Source organism: Eumetopias jubatus, unplaced genomic scaffold (genome assembly GCF_037043125.1).
Source record: "Eumetopias jubatus isolate StellerSeaLion01/CBP00866 unplaced genomic scaffold, mEumJub1_p1.0 scaffold_7, whole genome shotgun sequence".
NCBI classification, from domain to species: domain Eukaryota; kingdom Metazoa; phylum Chordata; class Mammalia; order Carnivora; family Otariidae; genus Eumetopias; species Eumetopias jubatus.
Genome location: NW_028274813.1, coordinates 60,581,771 through 60,600,493, shown reverse-complemented (window position 1 = coordinate 60,600,493; position 18,723 = coordinate 60,581,771).

Below are 18,723 nucleotides of genomic sequence, written 5' to 3'. Positions count from 1 at the left end.
TTATCATATTTGGCTAGGCCACAGTACCCAGATATTTGGTCAAACATTATTCTAGATGTTTCTGTGAAGATATTTAAATTTTTTTTAATTTTTTAAAATTTTTTTAAAAGATTTTATTTATTTATTTGACAGAGAGAGACACAGCGTGAGAGGGAACACAAGCAGGGGGAGTGGGAGAGGGAGAAGAAGGCTTCCCGCCGGGTAGGGAGCGGGATGGGGGGCTCGATCCTAGGACCCTGGGATCATGACCTGAGCCCTGGGATCATGACCTGAGCCCTGGGATCATGACCTGAGCTGAAGGCAGACGCTTAACCACTGAGCCACCCAGGCACCCCAGGCTACTGATTTTAAATGTTAATCTCATCTTTAAAATACACAGAGGGGCGCCTGGGTGGCTCAGTCGTTAAGGTTAAGCATCTGCATTCGGCTCAGGTGAAAGAATGAAAGAATCTCTGAAATGTCCTTTTTCTTCTTTTTTTTTTTTTTTTAAAGATTTTATTTATTTATTTGAGAGACAGAGAGAATGAGAGAGAAAGCACATGAGATGGGGGGAGGGTCAGAGGGAGAAGCAGACTCCCTGCTGAGCAGGGAGCCCGATGCGGGACTCGATCCAGGGACTCCAGCATTATGACCTGAGCCGAAGGCAGTCGCTCAACCAACTGAGCCACCCAGGCGCCCTGAAATGTCCTTTTTCCCCACTCCTGGCGAAACACTGTGCCCCAAAGCTACCCCTTTTCTCTTGCCTACCTCATCTTATGAATCCTGCTTATGACTGGGGCGCCTGGGGAGATGATGATGCTTTCGAATTGAATACGTTCGGTGCATTCTTCAAGGAGGGCCCTCTCTGGCTCTGACAAAGGCCGTTCAGATCCTAGAGGCTGGGACTTTTGTAGGGACAAACGGCTGAGGGAAAAGAGAAGCAGGCTTTGTGCGAAGCCCTGAATGGAGCACTTTCCATATAGAGAGTCTGAATGGGAGTGGTCTTATCTTGTATTTTTGTGAAAACCAGCTTTCTTTTCCTCTCTTCTCATTCCCTCTATCCCTCTCTGTCTTCCTTCCCTTCCTTCCAAAAAACAGTTAATTAGCTGGTACTATGTTCCTGACACTGTTTATATGTGCCAGAGATGCATCAATGACCAAGACAAAGTACCTGTACTCGTGAAGCATGAGTTCTAGTAGGGGAGAAACACATATAAAATACAGATAAGAACAGACAGTGGCAAGAGCTAGATAGAGAGGGACTGAGAGGTGCTGTTTATCAGGATTAGGCAGGGAAGTCCTCACATTGAGGTTGAAACCTGAATGGAAGGAGGCAACATACAGAACTCTATGGGAATATGATCCTGGACAGAGGGGACAGAGTCAAGAATGTGGTGTGTTTGAGGGATGAAAAGATCAAAGTATCAGGAGCATGGTGGGCGAGGGGAAAATGGCAAGAGATGAGATTGGAGAGGGAGGCAGAGGTCATATCACATGGACTTTGGAGGCCAAGGTAAAGAGTTTGGATTTTATTCTAATAATCGAGGGAAGCCATTGGCAGGTTTTAAGCAGGAGAGTGATGGCGATCTGATTTATGCATTCCATATATTTTTGACCTTTTCACTTGAACCCTGGCTAGTAATTTTGAGTCTGGCAGTGCCATTAGAAAGCCTCAAATTACCAGCTCTAAATCAAATTGGTCAGAAGTGCTGTCACCCTTAGTTGAGAGTTGAAGTCAACATAGGAATCAACCCAATTTAAAAATGAGCAAAGGATTTGAATGACGTTTCGTAAAAGAACATATATGAATGGCCATTAAGCACATAAATAGATGAATGAACATCATTAGTCAGGAAAATGCAAATTAAAATCACAGTGGTATGTCACTATACACACACTAGAATGGCTAACATTAAAGACAGACAATATTGAGTGCTGGTAAGGATGTGAAGTAACTGGAACTCACATACAGTGCTGATGGGGCTGCATAATGGTACAGCCACTTTGGAAAATAGTTTGGCAATTTCTTATATTTTCACTTTACTGTAAGATTCAGAAATCCCCCCCTAAATATTTACCCAAGAGAAATGAAAGCATATGTCCACACAAAGACTTGTACACACATGTCCATAGCAGCTTTATTCATAACATCCAAAACCTGAATACAATCCAAATATCCATCAACAGGTGAATGGATAAACAAACTGTGGTGTATTCGTACAGTGAAACTCTACTCAGCAGTAGAGAGGAATGAACTTCTGCTACAAACAAGCAGGAATAAATATGAAAAATATTTGTTTAATAAACAAAACATTGTTTAGCAAAAGAAGTGAGATGAAAAGACAGTGTTTAATGTGGGATTCCACTTATATGAAATACAAGAACAGACAATAATCCACATCGACTGAGAGGAGATCAGTGGTTGTCCCCGGGACTTGGGGTGAGACAATAAAAGCCTTGAGGAAATTTCGGGGGATGATGAAAATATCCTGTATCTTGACTGTGGTGATGATTACACTTGTGTAAACTCATCAAACCATATATTTAAAATGGGTGCATTTTATTTATGTGACTATAAAAACCAGCAGGAAATACTTGCAGGATATTCCCACGAGGGAGCCCCTGCCTTTCAGAAAAGCTTGTAATCCCAGGCTCTGTTAAGCCTTGGGGAGTCAATACAGAGACACACCTATCTTCTTCCTTCTTTCCTTCCGTTTCCCACTTCTAACTCCAAGTAACCCCAACTCCAAGTTTCCCCACCAGGGAAAAAGGAATTCTGCCAGCAGATGGCTTTTGGACTCGAACTACAACTCTTTCCTGGGTCTCCCATTACCAGGCCCATCCTGTAGGATTTGGACTTGCCAGCCTTCACAATCACATGAGCCAATTCCTCAAAATGAAAGTCTATGTATACACACTCTATTGGTTCCATTTCTCTGGAGAACCCTAATACAGCATGCAGTATGTAATGTAATTATTTAGTGCTTCATTAAGAACATAACCCTTTTACTCCGTCCTCCACCCTGACCCTTGAATCTTTGGTCACAGAATTTCCTGCCTTGGTTGTACAATTTACATCACTGGGCTCCATTAGGGTGACCCAGAGATCCCATCTTCCAGGAGCTATGGATCAAGTTGGTATCATCAGCATTTCTTTTGGAAATATTGGCTAATTCACCCTCTTACACCCTATGGATAGGCCCACTTTCTATCAGGTTATTTTGAAAGACTTCCGGTATTAATCTATTCTCATTCTTAATCTAGTTGCTATGTTTTTCTGGAACTATCCAGATTATTATAATTCCCTGTATTCATCATTTATTCCTTACATTGATAGAAATACTTGTATATGCTTTACAGACACATATATCCTTCATAGAGGAAACAGAACACTCATAGATGCCAACAGTTAAATGTGCCACTGCAGAAAATGAAGAGAAGACTTTTTCTCTATCAGCACCCTAACTGTGGGGTGCCTAAAATTGGGTCTACCACTTGAGTAAGTGGCTGAGTTAAATATTTTGACTTGAATTTCATAACTTGTCACAGTGATCCCATTGGCAGTAGAGTGGTGGGTTGCCAAGAAGGCAATTAATTATCTCTCTGTCTCCCTGTGTATTTAAATTTCGTTCCTTCTCCCTAAAGAGAGGTGATGCTATGGCTTACAACTAATATGCTCTTGCAGAGCTCTCCACACCAATTAGAAGGGTTCTGTGTTGTGACACTCTTTGATAGGATGTTATGACACTCTTTGATAGAAAGCCGCTGTCCCATAAAAGCGGAAACTTCATCAAAAGCACCGAGAAGAATCAAGGGTATACTCTAGACACCCCAAATGGGAGGGGACTGTGCTCACTGGGTCCATCAAACATAGCTCCTCCTACATAGGTCTTTCCATGCAATCCAGCTGGTTCTCTATATTGATCTTCTAGCCCCACCCATATTTAGTGCTCAGTGGGAGGGAGGTGGGTAATCTAGCATTTCTTAAGTCACTTCTTGGGACTCATGTGTTTATTGAAAACTCTGAAAGCCTAATTCTTGATGAGAGTCATGCTTTTCACTGGGAAAAGGTGAGAGTCATTGCCATAAGCTATACTATGACACTTCTTAAAATCATGAATTTTAACATCTCCAACTCTAATTTCCCCTCAGAAAGCTTGCCTATGGTCTCACACCAAATTTCCCTGTATGGAAAATGGGAAATTTAAACTCAGAGATGTGAGATCAAGTTGATATTTACTTGGCACCTGAGATTCTTAGATACTATCGTGTGTTCCCATTATCAGGGCCAAGAACTGCAGAGGTAACTTGAGTCATCAATTGTTTCAGTCCCATTTCTTCTTTAGCTTTAACTAGAGCCCATTCAAATAACAAATGATAACAAACCAAATGACATCAGACTAGAGATTCAAAATGTACTGCTTTTTCCTACTCATGAACCTCTTCTGATCAAGGCATCGAAAACCTTAGGTAGGTGTCAAGTTTTATGGGAAGAAGATGTACTATTAATTCGACTGCCTAGAGTTCTATTTGGCTGGATAATTCCTGACATTGATGTACCCATTCTCATCAGTACTTTCGAATCCAAATAGATTCTAATCAGGCCTATGGTGAAGAATTAGGTTGAATTAGGTGATAGCTTTCAAAAGTGAGTAAAAATGTTTCTGTTAATGGTGGTGTCCACTTGCTCACATTCATCTTGGCAAGTCTTCCAGTTTTTATGCAGAGAAGAAGGGTTCTAGGATGTTTACCCATGGTACTTCCTAATCCTTATATTCTGGCAAAGGTTACCCTTTCATATTCCTATCCATCAAAACCTGGCCTTCATTACTATACTGCTAGGGTCTTTGTTTTGTTTTGTTTTTGCCTGATGTTTGAAATGAAGATACAAAAATAGGTGAGGCATATTCTGAGGGCTTGGTCCATCTATCATCAACATAAGAAATCTTTGATATGGATGCATTAAGTCTCTACTACATGAGCTTCTCAATTTCAACAGAAAATTGTTAATTTATTTGAAATTGTTTGAAATTTGTTTGAAATCTGTAATAGTTAAAAAATAGAGTATTATAGAACTTTCTACTTGGATTGAAAGTTAGTAGCTTAATCTGGAGTCATTTCTGTCATTTTTCCAGCTACTTCCCATTGAAATTCCCCTTAATCATTACCTGTACTGTTTAAAAAATATTTTATTTATTTGTCAGAGAGAGAGGGAGAGAGCACAAGCAGGGGGAGCAGCAGGCAGAGGGAGAGGGAGAAGCAGGCTCTCCACTGAGCAAGGAGCCCAATGCGGGGCTCTATCCCAGGACCTCGGGACCACAACCTGAGCTGAAGGCAGATGCCCAAACGACTGAGCCACCCAGGCGCCCCTACCTGTACTCTTCTTATCAAGAGCTACTCAAGTTAATCTCATAGTCTATATATATATGTGTGTGTGTTCTGCTTGTTTGGTTACTTTATTGGTGATGATGCAGGCTGTTTCTATAAAAAGAGACTCAGAAATGCACTAGCTCTGTCCCGTGAGGTCATTCAAAGATCTAGGCTAGTGAGTCAGCTCTGTCAAGACAGAACATGTGGCTTCCATGTTAAGCATCCAAGGTCACTGCCTCAAGTAGTGTCATTTTTCAGTCAGGGGAACAGAAACAGAAGAGGTCCATGGCAAGTAGCTTTATTATTAAGGAGGTGAATCAGAAGCTGCCTACATCACTTCTCACCTCTCATTGACCTGAACTGACTCATGTTGCTACTTCTAGTTGTAAGTGAGGCTGGGAAATGTACTGTCTAGATGGCTGGCAGGAGATTCTATTATTTATTTGTTTGTTTATTAACTTTTTTTTTTTTTTAGTAATCTCTATACCCCATGTGGGGCTAGATCTCATGATCCCAAGATCAAGAGTCGCATGCTCTTCTGACTGAACCAGCCAGCCACCCCTGAGATTCTATTATTTAAAGTAAGAAAGAGAGAATGCACACTGGCCAATAACTAGCAGTCTTTGCCATATTCACTTATTCCTCCATCAATTTTAATTCATATGTGACCATTGGTCTCTCTCTTATTCATGGCAATATAGGGATGTGGCTGGTTGTCCCTGCAAGCTGCAGCTGAACCAGGACAAGAATATAAGAATGTTGCTGATCCTTGGAATTGGTTTCTTATATGTCACTCTACCTATTATCTATCTATCTTATCTATCTATCTATCTATCTATCTATCTATCTATCTATCTGTTTTATTTACCCTGTTTGCCTCAGATTCTGATGTAAGTTTGAACCTCTTGGTTTTGGGTAGATTCAGTTTTGTCAAGGAATCTATATATATTTTATTGGGAAAGTAACTGCATGCTAATGAGTAGGAGTTAAATAAGAGTAGAAATAATTATAAAGCACCTGTCAAAAGTGAAGTGCTATAGAAATGCTAAATAATGACACTAATAAAAAACTGATTGTCGTGACTTCAAAGGAAGTGTTAAGTTGGAGTGTTTTGACGTGTATGGCATTTGAATGATCTAAATAGGTGTTTAGACACTCACATGAGAGACTGTTCTAGCCACTCAAGGGAAACAAGAGTCTGTTCTACCCACTCAATGTTTTGATGCTTCCGTGAGAATTTTATCATCTTTAAATATTATTTTAAAAGTAAGGATTGTGTTGTCTTTATTACATTCATATAAAGGAAGGACATGGCCTAACAAAAATGTGACATTTTTCTCAGACTGCCTTGCTTTGTACCTTCAGATCCTGGAGTCTCTGCCTCTGATATGATCCAATGCCCCAGAATCTGTGTGTTGACCAGACACACAAGAGTTAGGACTACAGATCAGTAGTGAACTCTTGTTAGAGTCAGAGCTTTGGGTTAGGGAACTTTCTTGTTTTAAAGACCTATCTTTAAATATGTCAGCAAGAGCAAAAAAGCAACAAAAACCAACAAAGACAATTCTTTAAATATTTATTAAATACAGGAGGCCTCACCAAAGGCAAAAATGTGGTGATTTGAATGTTAAGGGAAAGAAAAAATGGATTTTATATCAGCAGTTTTAAAATAAGAAAAGATAGATACTTTTAATTGTAAACCTCTAAATGTTTGAGATGTCCTCAAGCTCAACACTATCAGTACCCATGCATGCTTTGATTTAAAATATTAATTCTAGGAGCCCCTGGCTGGGTTGTGAGTTTGAGCCCCATATTGGGTGTAGAGATTACTTAAAAATAAAATCTTTTAAAACATATTAATTCTAAAGTATTACTTATCTTCTCACATGGGGCACAAAAAACAAAATGAAACAAAAAATAAAGTATTATTTAGCAAAATGGTGAAATCTCGGGCTCTGGACTCAGTCAGAGTTGAGTTGAGATCTATTTGGTCATCTTGGGCCACCATAGATTCTTTTTTCTCCATACTTCAGTTTCTTCACTGGTTAAATAGATATTAGAACAATAATAGTACCTGCTTAATAGCGTTGTGAGAATTAAATGAGATAATGCATGCAAAGTGCTTGCCTTAGTACCTAAAATATGGGAAATACTCAATGTTAGGGTGGTTTTTACTTTTCCTATTTGCTGAGATATTCTGTGAGGGGCAGCATTCGCAATCTTTTCTGCTGGTGATTTTAAACCTCACATTCACTGGGGTGTCATAGAAATATTCTTTGATGATATGGCAGTATAACTTAGTGGTTGAGCTAAAAATTCCTAGCCCCACCAATCTCTAGCTGTGTACCCTTGGGGGTGAGTTGGTTAACCTTTTTGTGCCTGGATTTTCTCATTTGTAAAATGGAGCTATGAATAGCACCGACCTTACAGGGTTCTTGGGAAGACTAAAAGGTATATAAAGTACTTAGCCCAATGTTTGGCACAGGATAAATGCTCAACAAATATTACATATTATTAATTTCAAAGCTTAAAGTGGTTAGTTTTGTTTGTTTTTAGTAAAATGAATAGGTTTTGGGTATCTAGATTAACCACTTTGAACACTGTTGATTTCCCCATTTTAAGAGCAGTTCTTCCAGTGCTTTGGGGCCTTCAAAGTGGGTTCTCAATTATACATGGTGGTATAGGATGCATTATCATGAATAAATGAAAGAAAAAAACCCCAAACTAATAATCCAACTTTCTGACTTTCTGTTAAGTGCTTAGTAATAACACCCACCTTCAGATTTGTTACAATATATTTTTAAAGATTTATTTATTTGAGAGAGTGAGCAGGGAGAGGAGCAGAGGGAGAGAGAGAGAGAGAGAATCTTGAGCACAGAGCCCGACATGGGCCTCAATCCCACAACCCTGAGGTCATGACCTGAGCTGAAATCAAGGGTTGGACACTTGACTGACTGAGTCACCCAGGTGCCCCCAGATTTGTTACAATAGATTCCAATGAATAAATCTGGGTAAAAAAAATAAAAATAAATCTGGGTGTTTTATTTTTTTTTCTCCTATTTAACCTCCTAATGAAGTAAACAGATGGTAGACAACTGGGATCATGGGTGAAGAAAACTGGCACTGTAATGATTAATTTCCTTTCCCAAAGGACATTGGGTATTTTCCTGGTGTCCCAACTGGTTACTTGTAGTTTTGACAGGGAGGGTGTAGGAGAGGGAGCAGCTGTGTGTGGCTACTCCCTCAAAACGGGTGTTGAGACAAACTCCAAATGATCACTCTTAGAAGCCCCCACACAGTGGCCCGCAGTGCTGGAAATCCATGTGGTCCTGTGAACGCTTCAAAGGCAGGAAGCATTTCTCCCTAGATTTTGTTTCTCCTGCATCCAACCCTGGCATACAGTTAGTGTGCTTCAGAGCGGTTTATTAATCAAATACCTCAAAGTAACAAATACCTCTTTATGATTTTGTGTTAAGATTTAATTTTATTTAGATGTTGCTAGTGCTGAGAGATTTTATGTTGTCTACTTTGTACTAAATAATTTTGTAAACTGAAACCAATTTATATTTACTAAGGAAACTTTTTATTTAAAGTAACCCACGAGAAATCTTTTTGTGAAAACTGATGAATCCTTGCCTACTGTATGCTTTGTAAGTTTCTCTCTTCCTAAAGTAACAAAGAAGCATGAATCTAAGATACAGTGCTATGGAACGAGCATAACAGCCTGGGGAACTGAAGTCATCCCTTCTTCAATTTAAAACGTTAGCACTTTGTTCTTTCAGGGGATGCCTGCCACCAAATGTTAAATTAAAACATCTCTATGGGCAATTGAAAAAGCAGATATGAAAGCACTGTAGACTCTTCAGAATGGAAGTGTTATATTTCACTCTTCTATTATTATTTGAAGGTGTAACGCTTAATTCCTTGTGGAGCCTATTCTCTGAGGTAAAAATTTTATTTTATTTTTAAAAATTATTATTATTATTAGAGAGGGGGGGGCAGAGGGAGAGGAAGAAAGAGAATCTTAAGTAGGCTCCACAGCCAGCGTGGAGCCCCGTGTGGGGCTCCATCTCACAACCCTGAGATCATGACCTGAGCTGAAATCAAGAGTCAGATGCTTAACTGACTGAGCCATGCAGGCGCCCCTCTGAGGTAAAAAATTTAATGCTTTCTTCTTGGGGCAGAGGTGAAGGCAGTGGGGAAAAGGGCTCAAACTGGGGGTTTCTTTTAGAAGTTGTACATAGGGGGTTCTCAGAGCAACTGTCTCTGCTCTCATTGGCTGTGAAAATCAGGGTGGTGGCTAGTCTTTCCTGCAGTTACCCCTGAGCCAGGGCGTGGACCTGGGAAAGAATCAGACACAAGCTACAGGATGTGGCTCACTTGGTGGGTTCTCCAAGACAGCACTTGGACCCACCTCTTGACCCACCTTTATCTTTCAACAAAAGGAAGAAAGTGAGTTCCTTCCGAGCTTGTTGAGATGCTCCTTGGTGCTGGGCTCAGGCAGGATACAGCCGCTGAAGTGTAGTACATTTTAAAAACTCTTTCTGGGAAATGAAAACATAATTCTGAAGTAGTCTGTAATATTGAAATGCAGCACTCTGCTTCTTTTCGAAGCAAGACTTGCTTTAGGCTCACTGGGTACAGAAGAGTCCTCAAGGCAAAGAGGCTCAGAGACAGCAGGAATGGGATCTTAAGAAAGGTATCACTCATTCTATGAAACAAATTGCTCTAATTAAAAAAAAAAGTGTCATGTTAGCAAGAGTAGCTCAATTGGTAATGTGACGGTGGGAACAAGTTGTAAAAAGCCTCCAGAGAAATATCTGGTCTACTCATTTGTAATTTGCTGTTTTGGTTGTGATGAAAGGGATTGGAAATTGATAGCTAGCGGTCTCTAACACTTCTGGCCATTCCCTACTCCTTTCACTCTCCTCTCCCAAGAATAGAGACCTTGGAAAAATTTCTCCTCCATTTTCCTTTCCATCTTCCTATCTGAATATTTGGCTGCAATAGGGACAGATGGTTTAAGACAATATTTTCTTTCAATTTAGGTCTGTTTTAGCCATCACCCACAAATTTCTATAAAATTTTGAAGACTTGAAGATTTATTAATTTGTGCATTTGTAAGAAATTCTGTGCCCTTAATAATGAAAGAGGACTACCAAAAGGAAAAAAAAAACATTTGTTGAAATACACACAAAATTTGAGATCATAAACCTGTGTGTCTACCTAAAAGCCCTATCCCCCCTTTTCACCAATGTTTATATTCTTACTTTTGTTTGATCCATTTGCATGAATTAAAATATTTCACCATCTGTTTGTAGAAATGATAAAATTTAGACAACTTTAATTGAATCAGATTGCCTATTGGTGTAGGAAATTCTCATGGGTTTCATCATAGAGAGGAAACACCAAAGCAAAATGCTATATTGATGTAAAATATACGTGTCTGAGGACTATAAATCTGTAGGTTCTTGGAAGTATTATGCCAAATTTACAGACTTTTTTTTTTATACCAGTGCTTCTCCAAATTTAATGTGCATGTGGATCACCTGGGGATCTTGTTGAAATGCAATTCTAATTCAATAAGTCTTGGGCAGGACTCAGGATTATGCATTTCTGACAATCTCTCAGGTGCTGCTGATATTCTGGAACACATTCCACAGTGGCAGAGCAAGCATCTATACACATCTGCATTTTAGTTTCTTTGGTTCCAGTCGTATGATTCATTGGTTGGTGGAACTCAAAGTTGACTTTACTTAGCATGATTTAAGTTATAATAAAATTTGCAGCTTTGGCAATGAGTTGGCAATTATCAAGCTCCCTTTAAAAATTTTTTTTTTATATTTTTAATTTTTTTTATTCAATTAGCTAACATATAGTACATCATTAGTTTCAGATGTGGAGTTCAATAATTCATCAGTTGCGTATAATACCCAGTGCTCACTACATCACGTACCCTCCTTAATGCCCATCACCCAGTTAGCCCATCCTCCCACCCACCTCTCCTCCAGCAACCCTCAGTTTGTTTCCTAGTTAAGACGAGCTTGCTCTTTTCAAAGGAATAAACGCGGAGATCTCAGTTGGTGTTCATTCCTGGGACCCTCAGATCCCTTCTGTGGTTGTCTAATGGGGCTCTAGAGCTTCTCTTGTGTCTCTTAGTCATGTGGAATTAAACTTTCCATTCTGGATATCAATTAAAGATAGGTGTTTTAAAAAAATGGACTCCTTTTCAAAATATTTCCTCATCAGTGAGTTTTTACCAAATTCCCTGAAGAATATTCAATCATTTCACTGGAACATGAGAGTCCCTCTCCATACTTTCAGCTGATTATAACACACAAATAGATAAATGTCTAAATTAAATAAGGATAAAATGATCAAAATTTCTTACATTTAGTTGTTTAAATGTTGGCCCTCCCATTAGTCTTTGAGGGCCATGTTTGAGGGCCAATATATGTTTCATCTGTGTGTAAGTGGAGTTGCCAATAGAGATTTTAGAGAGAGTTGGCACATCATAAATAGTGGATGAATTAAATTCAAATATCCAGTGGACATGCAGATTCTAATATAATAAAGTCTCTAAAAATGATAATGACTGTTCTTGGGAAATCATAGTTCATAGAAAGGGTTCTTTCTCTTCTTTGGACTTGAGGTACTTCAGACAAGCCAGTGATCCCATGTTGCTCTCTCAATCTTCATTTTCCCCACTTTTAAAATGGAGATAAAACATTTTTCATTAGCCAAAAATGGTAAGAGTAAGCTGTAAGTTTGAATGTTTAGTGATTCTAACAGTCTGTTTTGCTGGAAATAAAGGGACTCAGGGAGTATACAAAACATCCTGAGAAAGAGCAAGACTCCCTTACTCACTGGCTGAGACAATGCTGTGTTCTTTACACTGTCTTTTTTCTTTTTCCCCCACCACACAAAAAAGGTTAAATTTTCTAGCCTCTCTTGTAGATATCTGGGACCATGAGGCTGAATTTTGGAAAATGGAGTATCAGTCAAAATGAAGTACACTCTTTCTAGACTTCATCCTTAAAAACCTTCTGCATCAACTGCTAGTCTTCTCCTGCTAGTCTTTAGTGGCCTTAGAAATCACAAACACCAGATTGTGCAGCTGAAAGATAACAGCACCTGGGTCCCCGAGCTTGGAGGATAGTTGCCCAAGAGAGAGCCACATGACCCGTATTAGACTGCGCTGAGAATGAGAAATAAACCTTGATTGTGTTAAGCCACTGAGATTTTTATAGTTGTTGCTGTAGCCAGCATTAATCATTCTGATTAATATACCTCCTGAAACCTGTAAGAGATTTTCTAGACCTGGGGAGGGATGAGGGATGGGAGAGGGGATAAAATGAGAGAGAAGGGTTGATGGGCTTGATAGAAGAGGACTGGGCATGAAGACACCATGTGAAGAGCAGGAGAGGCAGTGTCCAGAATCATCACTGAGAGCTATGTTTACTGTTGGTCCTATTAGCATATGGAAAGGGCTTTCTTTCCTCAGTAGCTAGTAAATCCCCTATCGACTGGGCTTGAAACTCATCTGTATTTCAAGACTGGTTACTACAGAGCTTAAATAGGTTGACTCTTCTCTTTCTCTTCCTCTCTTCTTCCCCATATACATAAAGTTCCTGGAGTTTTGTGAACCACATCACATGAAGAGGGTCCCTAAATATCTAATGGGGGATGGTGAAATGGTGTTAAAGCTATACAAACTACCTCAAAGCAAGGAGAGTGAGAAAAACAATGTCGTTATAAAAATTACTAACATTAAATGGTGTTTAATATGTGTCTGGCAGTGTGCCAAAGGCTAGACCCATCTCATCTCATTTAATCCATCCATGTGAGAAGTTACTATTTTTTTTATTTAATAAAAACTGAGGCACAGAGAGGGTAAATAAATTGTTCTGATCCCACAGCTAGTAAATGAAAGACACCAGAGCAGTTTCCCATTGTTTTTAAGATAAAGACCAAATACCTTGATGTACTTTACAAAATCCTATATGAGCTGGTTTTTGTCTATAAACTTTTTCCTTTTGTTTGTTTTTAAACTGGTATCATTTACTCATTCTTCAAATCTCTGCTCAAAAAAGTCACTTACTTGGGGAATTCTTCCCTGATCAACTCCAGTCTGAAATTCTGCCAAGTTCTCCTGCTCTCCACACTCCTAGCACCTTGTACGTTTCTATCATGGCACTGTCAGAAACATTTATTTGTATTATACTTGGAGTACTGTCTGTCTTTTCTAGAATGTAATCACTGTGAGGTAAGGACTAAGGATGGTTAGCTCATTATCTCTGCCTGGTACATATAAAGCTCACAGTAAATATTTGTTAAGAGAATGAATAAAATGAATGACCCTTAGGTTTTAAATTGGTCTCTAGAATAAATATTGATGGAAGATGGGATGAGAGCAGGAGAGTAGGTAAAGAATATTGCTGTTTGAAAAGAACTATGAGAACCTCATCACTTACTTGTATTCTTAACAATTTCATTGTGTTGAAAAGAGAATTTTGTTTTCTTTTTTTATTCTTTTCACAGTTCTGCAATGAGTGGTACTCTTATTATTTTTTTAAGATAGTATTATTCTATAAGAAAACTTGGGGTTTTCAATCTCCTGAGTGACCCTGAATTTATTACAAAGGATTCTTGAGTTTATAAAAATATTGGGTATTATATGGAGATTGATTAAATGACATGCCTTCACATACGTACACCATTTAAAAGATAAATGTAGATGCTACTAAAACTAATGCAATGTATTTACAAGCATTAACAAATCCACAGTAACTTTTTATAATTATGTATTTTCCTCAATTAGCAGATAACAAAATTATTTTCACTTTTTAATATTAAAAAAATGGCCCTCATCCCTAAATAGTGAAAACTTCTAAAGACAGCGAAATCTTCTAACCCTATTTAACCCTTAAACCTCTTTTAAGATGTTATTGAAACAGAAATGATCTGTTAAGTACCAACATTGTAGTTTTACATTGTATTTTTACATTCCTTATGAAAATTGGTTTCTTAAATCAAGGCCATCTCCAAATTGTGTTTGATTTTTCTTTTTGTGAGATATCTTTTTGCCCCGTTGGTTGTTCATTCTCTCCTTAGCTTCTTTGTGGTACAGAGAGTACTCACAGACCAACTACTAAAGGCAAGAATTGGTAATTAAGGGAGAGTATAAATTAATTTGACTTCTTACAAAATCAGGAAAATATTGTCATGCTATGAAAAATTTGTATTTGTTTATGTAATTACCAATTTGACTCTATTAGTAGCAATAAAGAAAAGTGAAATAGTGTCTTTCTGATAAATCAAATTTCTTACACTACCTCCTCAATCCATTCTATCTATGCATATCTCCAAAGTAATTTTCCAGATTCCTTATTTTAACATTTTGGTTTCTGCTCAAAAATTTGCAATGGCTCCAATTGCTTACAATTTAAAGCCCAAGTACTTTATCTTAGTATCCTATATTCTCCCCAATTTATTTTTCTGTTCTTTTTTTATCAGTATGTTCCAACAAAGCTGCAGTGGGGAGGTTAAAGATGTGGTTGAAAGCAAGAAAAACTCAGGTCAAATCCTGGTTGTACCACTTGCTTCCAAGCACTGGGCTGAGTGCCTAACAACCAATCCATGTCATATTTAAACTCCAAGGCAGCCCTGTGAGGGGCATTATTAGTATGACGTTGATTTTGCAGGTGAGAAAACTGAGGTTTACAGCAGCTAGATGGCTGGTCCAACACCATACAGATCAAGTGTATGGGCTGGAAAATGAGAGAGATTTTCAATTTCTGAAAATAGTCTAAGCACGTTGATTTTTCATAAAAAAATAAATGAGCCATAAATGATAATTTTGAACATACTTTAAAAAACTTAAATCTATCTAAAAAAGAGAATGTGAATAGTACTATAGAGTTAATGAAGTAGAAATTAACTTATTTCCATACTTTCGTTCTAGAATTTATTTAGAAATAAAGCTTGGCATTTATAGTAGAATAATGTTGCCTATAGAAGGGTGTGGGGAAATAACACCAAATAGGACTCAGGAACCTCTTTGGGAAGTTTGTTACTGGGCATGCCACTTAGCCTCTCTGAGCCTTAGATTTCATATTCTAGAAAGTGTGCCAGAGTCTTTTTTTTTAAAGATTTTATTTATTTATTTGAGAGAATGAGATAGAGAGAGAGAGCATGAGAGGGGGGAGGGTCAGAGGGAGAAGCAGACGCCCTGCCGAGCAGGGAGCCCGATGTGGGACTCGATCCTGGGACTCCAGGATCATGACCTGAGCCGAAGGCAGCCGCTTAACCAACTGAGCCACCCAGGCGCCCCACAGTCTTTTTTCTGATCTCACAAGATCATTTTGAGGATATGTGAAAATACTAGAAAATGTCCTAAATACTGTGCAAATAAAAGATACTATTATCATCTATTCAAGATGGGACTATTTTTTTAAAAATATCAATAGAGAAGAAAATCTTACTATTTCCAACATGGGACTAAACCTTTTTTATAAGAATACTTTTATTAGGCCATAATAGTTTTTTCCCATTTTTACCTACACAACTGTTTTATTAGTTTTATTTTTCATTAGCACAAAAGCTACATTTTGATTGTTGGGTGGGTTAATAAATTGTTTCAAAAAATTGTTGGAAGCTTAGTCAGCTGATGGATATTAATAAGCAACTTGTTCATGAGTTTTAAAATATACCCAGGAAAACGTTAGCCAGTTGCAAAAATGTCATTGGATTTTTCCTTTACTCTCTTTATCGATGTCCTTCCTCACTGTTCCCAAGTTCTTGATATAAGAGAGTAATAAGACAAATCAACATTCCTTCCTATACAGCAAAGCAATTGGTCAGTGTACAGGAGAGTTCAAAGTTCACAGAATCTGCTTATTTTTGTTTTTCAGAATATGTGGCTTTGCCTGATTGTAGCATATAAAGTCAAAACTGTACTCATATGGGAAGAAATGAAGAACATAAGTCTCTAGTTTTTGCATAAAGACAGTAAAAGAAGAAAATATGAGATGCACCATTTCCATAACTGCTACACATTACTTTGCTTTTGCATTTGGGATAGATTTTGTGAAACCACGTCAGTCATTCACTAGCATTTAGCCCTAATATGATGTCGCACATAATAAACAGTGCCAAAGATGTGAAATACAAGAAAAAGGATTCACAGAATACAAAGCATTTATTCCAAATACTCATTGAAATAAATGAAAATAAGTGGATAAGTCATGCATTTTATTTTATGCTCATACTTGGAATAGTTTCATATATTTAGAAAAGAAAAAAAGCAAAAGATATGAATACTCTCCATGAAGCTGAACCAAAGCACTGGAGAATTTTTTTTACTAAAAATCATTTTCAAGCAGATATATTTATGTGCTGGATTTCAAGATGAAGACTTAAATGTTTGTTTCCACAAATTAAGTGCTTTTAATGGTGATGTAAAACTATAGGCTCAAAACTGTTTTTGAAAGTTTTTAAAACCAAATGCATTTCTTCTTTTGAAGATACACACATACACACACACACACACACACACACACACAAACACACACACTAAAAGGATCTGGGCTCATTTTAGGGTTTCCTTCTATGCAGGATCCCTTTTTCCAACTCCACTATGCCTCTTGCTCTGAATTGTTGAGTTAAATGCTTTATCAGAGAATAAAGGTTTCTTTCCTTTTCCAAAGTCATATTTCAGATTAGTTGATACAACTAAGAATGTATATACTACTATTTACTTTCTAGCATTGATATGCTGGTGGGTTCAAACCCATCTGTTGATGTTGCAGAATGTACTTAGCCAAGGTGGAAGTTAGGCAAGAGATAGAGAAACATGGACAAGGGAGTTTCTCTGTGAGAGTTCAGAATCAGGTCCTAACCAAGTTGAGGAAATGGAATAAGAGGGGTTTTGTTTTGTTTTGTTTGCTTTTGTTTTTAATTAATGTAGCTTCCGAAGTCCCTGGACAAGGGTTTTACTCATTGTAGGTACTAAGTATTTGTTGAATGAATGAAGGAAAACTCAGGGAAGAAAAATCACTTCCCTCTACCTTGCTTTCCCATAATGGTGGTGATTAATTAAGGTGGAAGTGTCCCATGTTGACCTTTTTGAGTAGAAGTGGGATGGATAGACTGGATGCTTGAACTTGGACCTTCCTAAATCATTTCCCCTGGCTTTAGCACTCCCAACAAAGGAATTTCCTAGGGATCTGAGGTAGGACCCTTGCTTTGGCTGTTTTATATTCAGTGCATGTTTGGTAAGAGCACATGAGTGAGTCTCATCTTCCTAAAATGCCAGGCTTGGATAAGTGCAAGTGTACTTCTGTTTTTAAGTGTCGATCTCCATCCAGCTACTGAAATCAAGCTGCTAGGGTACTTTGGTCCGAGGAGGATTTGAGTGGAAAAAACATTTGCATATCTAAGACTTCCTCAAACATTGGAAAGCAGTATGGTTTCTCTCCTATGTTGGAAACACAGGAATGTTTTTAGGTGGGACATCATATGCCTGCCTTGACTTATTTCCCCAACATGTTACCCTCAAATAATTCTATGGCCTGTTCAATCCCATCTTCCGTCTTGGGCAGCAGCAGCTGGGGCTTCCCAAAGGACAGGTTTTCCAGGTCCTTCTTTCATCTTCATTGGTGTCTGAAATGGAATATCCAGGTAATTTAGATGGTCATGTAGGTATGGATTTCCCCATACTTCTCTCATCTTCCTTCCAGATAATGCATATTTCTAATTCTAGATCGAATTCTGATCATTAACTTTTAGAAAATCCAGTAGAATCATGATTTAAAAACTGAACTGCAGATTTCTGTGAATTTCCTTCTCCCACTCTCTTCTCATGAATTTCCCTCCTGTGGATTCTAAGGTCATTGAAAGAATATTGAGCTGATCAAAAGCAAAATATCTTTAGATGTCAAACATTAGTTTCAAGGGATTACTGGGATGTTCTTTATAGTGGTGTTATGAGTTTTCAGGATTTCTAGTTAGATGTGTATAAACAAGTAATTAAAAATTAGTTTCTAATTAACAATAATTAGAAAATTATTTCTACCTGAAAAATTCAACAGGGATTATTATTTGGGTTATTAAAATCAATGTGTTGACGATAAAAAGACTTTTCCTTTCTCATCTGCATGAAACTTTGGGATTTTCTTTCTTTGGTCTTGACAACTTGTGGCTTTATCATGTTAATCATGAAACATTTTAGTGGAAAGGTGTCCCTTAATTAGGGGAAAATCAGTAGTTCCCTGAGTATGATAATTTTTTTCTCATTGAGCAATTTCTTTCTCTCATTGAAGAAAAAAATATAAGAAATAAAATGTATTAAATTAGGTGGAAAATAGTTTACAC